The 8,958-nt window shown below is 42.7% G+C and overlaps 1 long non-coding RNA gene across 1 annotated transcript; it reads right to left on the bottom strand.

The window, feature by feature from the left end:
- Positions 1 to 1,827: 1,827 nt before the first annotated feature.
- LOC135914135 (uncharacterized) lies at positions 1,828 to 8,630 on the bottom strand. Its single transcript, XR_010568213.2, has 3 exons — positions 8,190 to 8,630; positions 6,963 to 7,075; positions 1,828 to 2,481 (listed from the first exon to the last, which is right to left on the bottom strand). It is a non-coding gene; the product is annotated as an uncharacterized lncRNA (long non-coding RNA).
- Positions 8,631 to 8,958: the final 328 nt, after the last annotated feature.

Below are 8,958 nucleotides of genomic sequence, written 5' to 3'. Positions count from 1 at the left end.
GCTCCGCCTTCAAACCGAGGGCCTTTTGCAAGGCGCATGAACTGCTCATATAAAAGGTACGTACGTAGCCACGTTCAGCGTCGCGTTTTTTATGGTGCGTCATTGTGGTAGTAATTTTCGCGTAATTTATTTAAAGGACAGCGCAAGGTGTGTTGGATGCGAGTGTAGTATATGTACTCCAGGCGTAGCCTATGGGCACCGAATGTGAAAAAAAAAAAAAAAAAGAATGTTTCATTGTTCACGTGTCCTCAACTAGAGTTGTAGAGAATTAAGTACTGCTACGCGTCAGTATTCGGCGCAGGCAGGGAAATAATACTTTGGTTTGACTAATTGGTTCTTTCTGTTACCAAAGATGGGCGCAGACTTATACCGGTGTCACACGGCCACTTTCGAGCACGATTGAGCGCGTTCTGGATCGAAATTTTCGACCGCGATTGGCTCCCGTCCACCGATTGTGCAACGAGGCCAAACGCGTCCAGAAATTCGATTCCAGGCAGGATCGATCGCGGCCAAAAGTGTGCAGTGTGACAACCGTATTAAATGTCGCTTGTGTACTTTCACTCAATTGTTATTATTTTTTTTTTGTCGGAGGTCCCGTGGTAGGTAATGGCGCAGGCAGCTTGCAATGCTTGTGGTTTCATGACTAGAACTAATGCAAAACAAAAGAACCACGACCGTCCCGGCTATGTACTTATCAATCGCTTTAAGTTGTGCTCGTTTGTTATAGAAGCTGTCGTGCTGTTGCGGATGAATGCGTGGTTGCGCTATTTGTTTATAAATTTATCTTTTTGTATAAATAAGCACACCGAGCCTAATCAATTTTTTTCTCGTCCTTGTACTGGTTTCTTGGTTTCACGCAGGCGTGCTTATTATTACTACTATTTGTTTTCTTGTTGTGTGACTGAACCCTGCCTAAGGCGTCCTGTCAGTTGTCAACAGTATTTCTGAAATGAATTGCACTTAGTGTCCTACGGTTATTGTACGCTTCACTACCTTATTTTAATGTCTAGTTATAAAGTGTATGGTTATTGTAACTATTCTTGGCCTTTATATATGTATTTATTAAGCTGGTAAATGCTTAATTGTATTTGCAGTTTTGAGAGGTTCTTTTATTGAGTCGTCAATCTCGAATGGTATTAATGGTGGGTTGTTTTCTTGTGCCCATGCAGTTGCAGTCGGCATGAAGCAATTGCATGGGAACCGACTGGCTGTCTTGGGCCTACACGTTGCTGAAAAGACAGTGAAGACGTCTGACCCGACAGGTATACTTTTTTCATCACAATTGGCCTACATATTTTTTTCACCGGAGGATGAAGACCTCCCCCAGTGAGCTCCAATTACCCCTGTGTTGCGCTAGCTGATTCGAAGTGAAGCCTGCAAAATTTTTTAACTTCATGGTAGTCTACTTCTCTACCGTCCTTGACTACCCTTCTCTTCTCTTGGCATCCATTCTGTAACTCGAATGTGCCACTGGTTATCTGCCCTATGCATTACATGGTTGAAGAAGGCACTTGGGCTAGTTGGTGCTCATTGCAGACTTGAGACATCAATAACTAGCGTGAAAAAGACATCAAGAAGCACATAAGAAAGAAGTCTGAAACTTTGCATTTATTATTTACAGTGGATTATTTTACAGTGCAGGCGCAGCCATGGGGGCATTTAATCCTTCTCTCGAAATGCGTTATATATAAACACACGCTCGCGAATATTGGGGTGCCAGAACATCACCTCTCGCTCGTCCTAAATGAGCTGTGCCCCACCAGATAAGCGTAAAAGGTATACACTGTAAAATAATTTACACCCCTAAGGGTTTTTTTCGGTGTCTATAACTAACCCCCTAGCACCCTTGAAAAAGCTGGGTTTTATAGGGAATTACACCCTTATGATGGTTATTCTATATTCCAATAACACCCTATCCCTTGAGGGTGTTTTGAACAACATATTACCCTTCGACCCATGGGGTGTAAGGGTGTGATCAGGAATATATTACCCCTTCACCTATCGGGTGTAATGAGCAATATAATAGCCCTTGAAGTACGGCATGTGGAAGCGGGTACATATGCACTTCATTGTTTGTTTCTAAGTCTACAGTTAGGGTAGCACACAGAAATGTTATGTATGGTGTGCATACAATAGGTAATGTGTTTACAAACGCACTGCATAGCAACTTTGAGAGAAAACACATTATCACTTGTGAGTGTTCTGCGTGAAATGGTCCCATTTATCACAGATACAGAGTGACTGCATGAAGGGTCATTTATTCTAGCCTCCTGTACAATATTTTGAGCTTGCACTATGCCTTGTGGTGACAAGTCTTGCGGCCGTTCTACATTGAAGAACAGTCTCATTCAAACCAAAGTTCCAGGGCACAGGCGAGGATGATGATGCCTTCTTGTAGCTCCATTCCAATGTCCTAAGGCGAGCCACCATAGATGAAGCCATTTCTTCATTGATCACTGTAGCCATCTGCTTCTTTTCTACCTGCAAAATGATTTGTTGCAATTTAATGTCAGCAAACGTACACGAAACATGACCAGCAGCGCTTCCCTGCATCATTCACTTTAATATTTCAAGATCACATGAAGAGCAGGTTAAAGAAAACAAGCACAGATAGTGCTTACTTCCAGGAAATCGTTATTTCGAAAGAATAAGGCATTTAATCTGCCACATCATGAATGTAGGAGAGACAGGCTACACAACTATATGAGGGCAATTCAGAAATTATTGCCTCCAAGCCCACTACTTTGCCAATATTACAGCAAACATTTTGAACTTTTTATCATTGATGCACTTATGCTTAAGCTATCGAATGTCACTTGCCTCGCCTTCCTATCTCTTCTCGTTCCAGAGTAATCGAGCAATTCATGGCATCCAGTGGTGACGTCCAGTTGAAACAACAGGCTGTAATTGAATTTCTGACTGGGGAAGGTTGTGCGCATATCAACATTCATGGGCATTTGACTGCAGTTTACAGGAATGCCTGTGTTGACGTCAGCACTGTGCAGAGGTGGGCAAGGACTGTGAAAGACCAAAATCCTACCACATCAAATCTCCCGGATCAGCACCGAAATGGATGGCCCACAATGGCTTCTGATGAGGGTCATGAACATCAGCAGATGAGTTGACTCGGTGCAATCGCAGAATCAAGCAACACCAGATTGCAACACTCGCCATTTCCATTGCCTCAGTGAACCACATCATTAAAGACCTGCGTTACAAGAAGACTTGCGCTTGTAGGGTGTCACGGTAACTGACGACTGACATGAGAAAGTCGAAGCATAGCCAACAAGTTCAATTCTTGTAACCCAGGAGGTTTTTAATTATGTGGTTCACTGCACCAATGGAAATAGCGAGTGTTGCTGCAATCTGGTGTTGCTTGATCCTACGATTGACCCGATTCAACTCGTCTGCCTGATGTTGATGATCCTCATAAGAAGCCATTGTGGGCTGTCCAGTTCGGTGCTGATCCTGGACATTTGATGCGGCTGGATTTTGATGTTTCTCAGTACTTGCCCACCTACGCACAGTGCTGATTTCAACACAGGCATCCCCGTAAACTGCTTTCAGATGGCAATGAATGTTGAAGGGCGCAGAACCATCCGCAGTGAGAAATTCAATTACAGCCCACTGTTTCAACCGGACATCACCACTGGATGCCATGCATTGCTCGATTACTTTGGAACGTGAAGAGATAGGAAGATGGGGCAAGTGACATTCTATAGCTTAAACATCAGTGCATTAATGATAAAGAGCCAAAATGTTTTCAGTACTACTGGTAAAGTAGTGGGTTGTGCATCAGTGCACAACCCACTTTTGTGCCTCAGTGCATAAAAGTACATTTTGTTAAAAAAGTAAGTGGAACAACAGTGCATTTTTCCGGCAAGTTTGATGGTGCATATCTCCAAACTGACGCCATTCTGGAAATCAATTCCAAGTAGATACACCTTGTAATCTCACTGGCTATGATTCGTAAATTACAATATGTGCCCCAGATATGTGGTGGCGCTGGCAAACACTCCCAGCGTTCTACTAGGAAGCATAAATACCCAAGAAAGTGATGGGGAAACGGCGCCCGCAGTAGCTCAATTGGTAAAGCATCTAACGCGTAATGCAAAGACGTGGGTTCGTTCCCCACCTGCAGCAAGCTGTTTTTTCATCCACTTTCATTTCCATTAATTTATCATTTCTTTATTTCATTTGTTAATCACAAGTAATTTACCCTAACTTGTCCTTGGTGTCAGTGTTTGCTGGCTTCTTAGGATATGATTAATAAACATCGGGTTTCTTGGTTAAGCCCATTTCTTTTCGGTTATATTAGCTATAATGTAATTCATTCGAAAGATAATAATTTTTTTAAATTAGTTTAATATGTTTCGATTTCTTGTGCTAGATATATCTACGTGTTTGAGTATTCCTGCTCAAGGACTAGAATTATGCTATATGCAACAGGACTATATTTAAAAATTCCACAAGACTGAAAATCATCACCCTGCATAAAAACAGTGTGAATTTAAAAACAAGCTTCAGTGAACCTTATTGAATCAGCAAATGGCCAGTGTAACTAGTCTGATCATCCTGGAAATCTTTTGTAGCTTATAAGCATAGTGAATTTCAATTCCACATTTAGGAGTGCAAATTTTTCTAGAAGTCAGCTTTTTCTTTTTAACAGCTAGCATCCCTGCCAGTTTGCTTAAACATAATGTTGCATGACTTCAACAGCACTGCACAATCACTTTTCTCTGCTCACAGTGTCTAGTGATGTGTCTTTAGCAGCTGAGATAATTAATGTTCATGCAGATAAACATCAGAAAACATTGCAATAACTGCCAAGAAAATGCAATCATGCGTTTTGTTTACAAAAGAGCATGTGCTCTACCTTCTGCCAGGTTTGTTTTCCGTGTCAGGCTAGAACGGAACTTGCACAAGAGGCACCTTTTGCATCCATGAAGATATTTTATGAGGTTATGGTGGTGTCGAAACATGACATCAACCATAACACTTTAAACTATTTTATGAAACAGGTATTTGTACAAAGATAGAAAAGGCACCAATTTTGAATTTATCACATTTGGTTTAGAGTACCATAGTATAAATGGCTCAACTAGTACAGGTACGCAAACGGGCTAGTTGGTATTGGTCGATGACGTTAGACAATGTGAACTCGACAAAGGATGGAGAAAGAGGCGATAGCATTTGTTCCATTTCTCGCCACTTTTGACGTCCCTTGTACAAGTCTGCGCTGTCTGTCGAACATCATGGATCAACTAGTACAGCCTGAAAAAAATATATCATGAAAGAAAACTTGACTTTCAACCTCGAGAATTCTGCCTGTTAGGTATTATGGTTTCTTTAGAACTTATTTCTTTATACAAAGTCAGACCCATCAAGTAAAGCTTACTGAGAAAGAAATGAAGAACAACGTCAACACCTCTCAAGGCACATGCATCAAAGGAGTCAGAGCATCATACACATTACATTTAGGTGCAAGAGTATTCTCTTTCTTAGGCAAACTGCATTTCTAGTTTCTTAATGCCTATATATTTATTTGCCACAGCTATGGGAAAATCACAAGGTGGAAAAGATGTGTTGGTGCAATTTCAACTATTATGTACAACAGCAAAAGGTAAAGCACAGGAAGTCTCACTGCTCCTCTGTCTAAATGACATTCAGTTTCATTTGTCATGTCCACTCCTATCCTGATGGCAGCAGAAACAGGAAGACAGCAGCGTGGTTCAGAAAGTAGATGAAGGAGCTGATATCCTAGCTGACATAAAGAGTAAAAAAAGGGAGCTGGTCAGGCCATGTAGTGCAGACGTGAGACATCATTAACTAGCGCGAAAAAGACAACGGACGACAGCTAGAAGCACACAGGACAGAACTCTAGGCTTCAACTGAAATTTTGGCTACACAGAAACATAGGATTCAGGGGATGCGACCTCACCGCATGGAAGCAACATTTATCTTTCCTTTTCCCTGCCTGACACAGGAGGTATTGGAGCCAATCGATGGGCAGGTTCATTTCGAGATACGAACACTCTTTTTTGGCGAGAGCAAGGGAAGGGGTGCTTATACACTTATCACCTGCTTTTCGATGCAAAGTGCTTCGAATATTTTCATGTCGACCTGCCTCTAGAGCCGCGTGGGCAGATGAGTGCTTTGAAACTGCTCAGCAATGACTTACACTGCACTGCACAGCACTGCACTTACAGCAATGATTGGTCAGATGGCCACCAGCCATGACAGCTGCCCTATCTTTGTTCCCCCAAGCGGTCGTTTAAACACCGACCTGTTTGGCTTGAGGACACATAGGGCAGCTTTGAGTGCCTTGGTGGCTGGTGGCCACATGGCCAATCATCGCTATACGTGCCCATGCACCGAGCAGTTTCAAAGCAATCGTGTGCTCAGGCAGCTCCAGAAGCAGGTACATAGGGAAATATACGAACCACTTTGCATCAAAAAAGTGGGGAATGGGTGTGTAAGCACCCGTCTCTGGCTCTTACCAAGAATGTTCGTAAGTGAAATTAACCTGTTCATAAATTTGTTCCGATAGCTCCTGTGTTGTTTCTGTCCGTCGACATTCTGTGCATTCCATGTTTCTGTGTAGCAAAAATTTCAGTTGAAGTCTAGACTTCTTTCTTATGTGCTTCTTGATGTTGTCTTTTTCACGCTAGTTATTGATGTCTCAAGTCTGCAATGAGCACCAACTAGCCCAAGTGCCTTCTTCAACCATGTAATGCATAGGGCAGATAACCGGTGGCACATTCGAGTTACAGAATGGATGCCAAGAGAAGAGAAGGGTAGTCAAGGACGGTAGAGAAGTAGACTACGATGAAGTAAAAAAATTTTGCAGGCTTCACTACGAATCAGCAAGCGCAAGACAGGGGTAATTGGAGCTCACTGGGGGAGGTCTTCATCCTCCGGTGAAAAAAATATGTAGGCCAATTGTGATGAAAAAAGTATACCTGTCGGGTCAGACGTCTTCACTGTCTTTTCAGCAACGTGTAGGCCCAAGACAGCCAGTCGGTTCCCATGCAATTGCTCCATGCTGACTGCAATTGCTTCATGCTGACTGCAACTGCATGGGCACAAGAAAACAACCCACCATTAATACCATTCGAGATTGACGACTCAATAAAAGAACCTCTCAAAACTGAAAATACAATTAAGCATTTACCAGCTTAATAAATACATATATAAAGGCCAAGAATAGTTACAATAACCATACACTTTATAACTAGACATTAAAATAAGGTAGTGAAGCGTACAATAACCGTAGGACGCTAAGTGCAATTCATTTCAGAAATACTGTTGACAACTGACAGGACGCCTTAGGCAGGGTTCAGTCACACAACAAGAAAACAAATAGTAGTAATAATAAGCACGCCTGCGTGAAACCAAGAAACGAGTACAAGGACGAGAAAAAAATTGATTAGGCTCGGTGTGCTTATTTATACAAAAAGATAAATTTATAAACAAATAGCGCAACCACGCATTCATCCGCAACAGCACGACAGCTTCTATAACAAACGAGCACAACTTAAAGCGATTGATAAGTACATAGCCGGGATGGTCGTGGTTCTTTTGTTTTGCATTAGTTCTAGTCATGAAACCACAAGCATTGCAAGCTGCCTGCGCCATTACCTACCACGGGGGCTCCGACAAAAAATAATAATAATAACAATTGAGTGAAAGTACACAAGCGACATTTAATACGGTTGTCACACTGCACACTTTTGGCCGCGATCGATCCTGACTGGAATCGAATTTCTGGACGCGTGTGGCCTCGTTGCACAATCGGTGGACGGGAGCCAATCAAGGTCGAAATTTTCGATCCAGAACGCGCTCAATCGTGCTCGAAAGTGGCCGTGTGACACCGGTATAAGTCTGCGCCTATCTTTGGTAACAGAAAGAACCAATTAGTCAAACCAAAGTATTATTTCCCTGCCTGCGCCGAATACTGACGCGTAGCAGTACTTAATTCTCTACAACTCTAGTTGAGGACACGTGAACAATGAAACATTCATTTTTTTTTCTTTTTCACATTCGGTGCCCATAGGCTACGCCTGGAGTACATATACTACACTCGCATCCAACACACCTTGCGCTGTCCTTTAAATAAATTACGCGAAAATTACTACCACAATGACGCACCATAAAAAACGCGACGTTGAACGTGGCTACGTACGTACCTTTTATATGAGCAGTTCATGCGCCTTGCAAAAGGCCCTCGGTTTGAAGGCGGAGCGCTGTCACGATCTGTACTCTGGGCACGCCGTTTCGTTTACGTAGTGGATGGACCATGTTGACGATGCATTCCGCCGAAAAACAAAACGTCCACTTCATCACTGTTCAGGCCGAATGGAAGATGTTTTCTCCTTCGCCACGAATGACGGCCGTCGTAGGCGTAGTAAACACACTGTCACAAAGAAACACCGATGTCGTAGGCCGCTGGTGCCCTTCTTTCTCACGCATAATCGCGTCGCCTTCACTCCGGACGCTCACTTCGCGTCGATGAGCACAAAAGTACACGAAAACAACGAGGTGGTACAACCTAAACGCAGCAAAAAACAATCTAATTACTCACAACTTCAAGAATGTCACGGAGAACACACACATGTGCTCTCGGCGGCCCGCCGCAAGACGCAGGAAATGACGTAGCGGCGATAGCGGCGACACCCATCGGGGGAAGTTATTTCAATTTCGGTTTCGTTTTCAAGGCATATAAACAAATATTCTTTTAAACTATGTGTGTGTATTACTTTCAAAGCTATTTATTTTACGCTACCTCTAAGCCATTTTCTGTGTTTACGGGTAGTTTCACTGGAAATTTATTTCCAGAAACATGGGCTGATATCAAATCAAATGGGGCAAAGGTGGGCTGGTAACTGCGTGTAAGTGAATTTATTTGTCGATGCTTTCTTTTTTGTTTGTTTGCTTGGACGTTCATTTGTAAAGAGA

The sequence above is a fragment of the Dermacentor albipictus genome, unplaced genomic scaffold (genome assembly GCF_038994185.2).
Source record: "Dermacentor albipictus isolate Rhodes 1998 colony unplaced genomic scaffold, USDA_Dalb.pri_finalv2 scaffold_15, whole genome shotgun sequence".
In the NCBI taxonomy this organism is placed as follows: domain Eukaryota; kingdom Metazoa; phylum Arthropoda; class Arachnida; order Ixodida; family Ixodidae; genus Dermacentor; species Dermacentor albipictus.
Note: the sequence above shows the minus strand (reverse complement) of the source record. Positions and strands in the feature narration are given on the sequence as shown.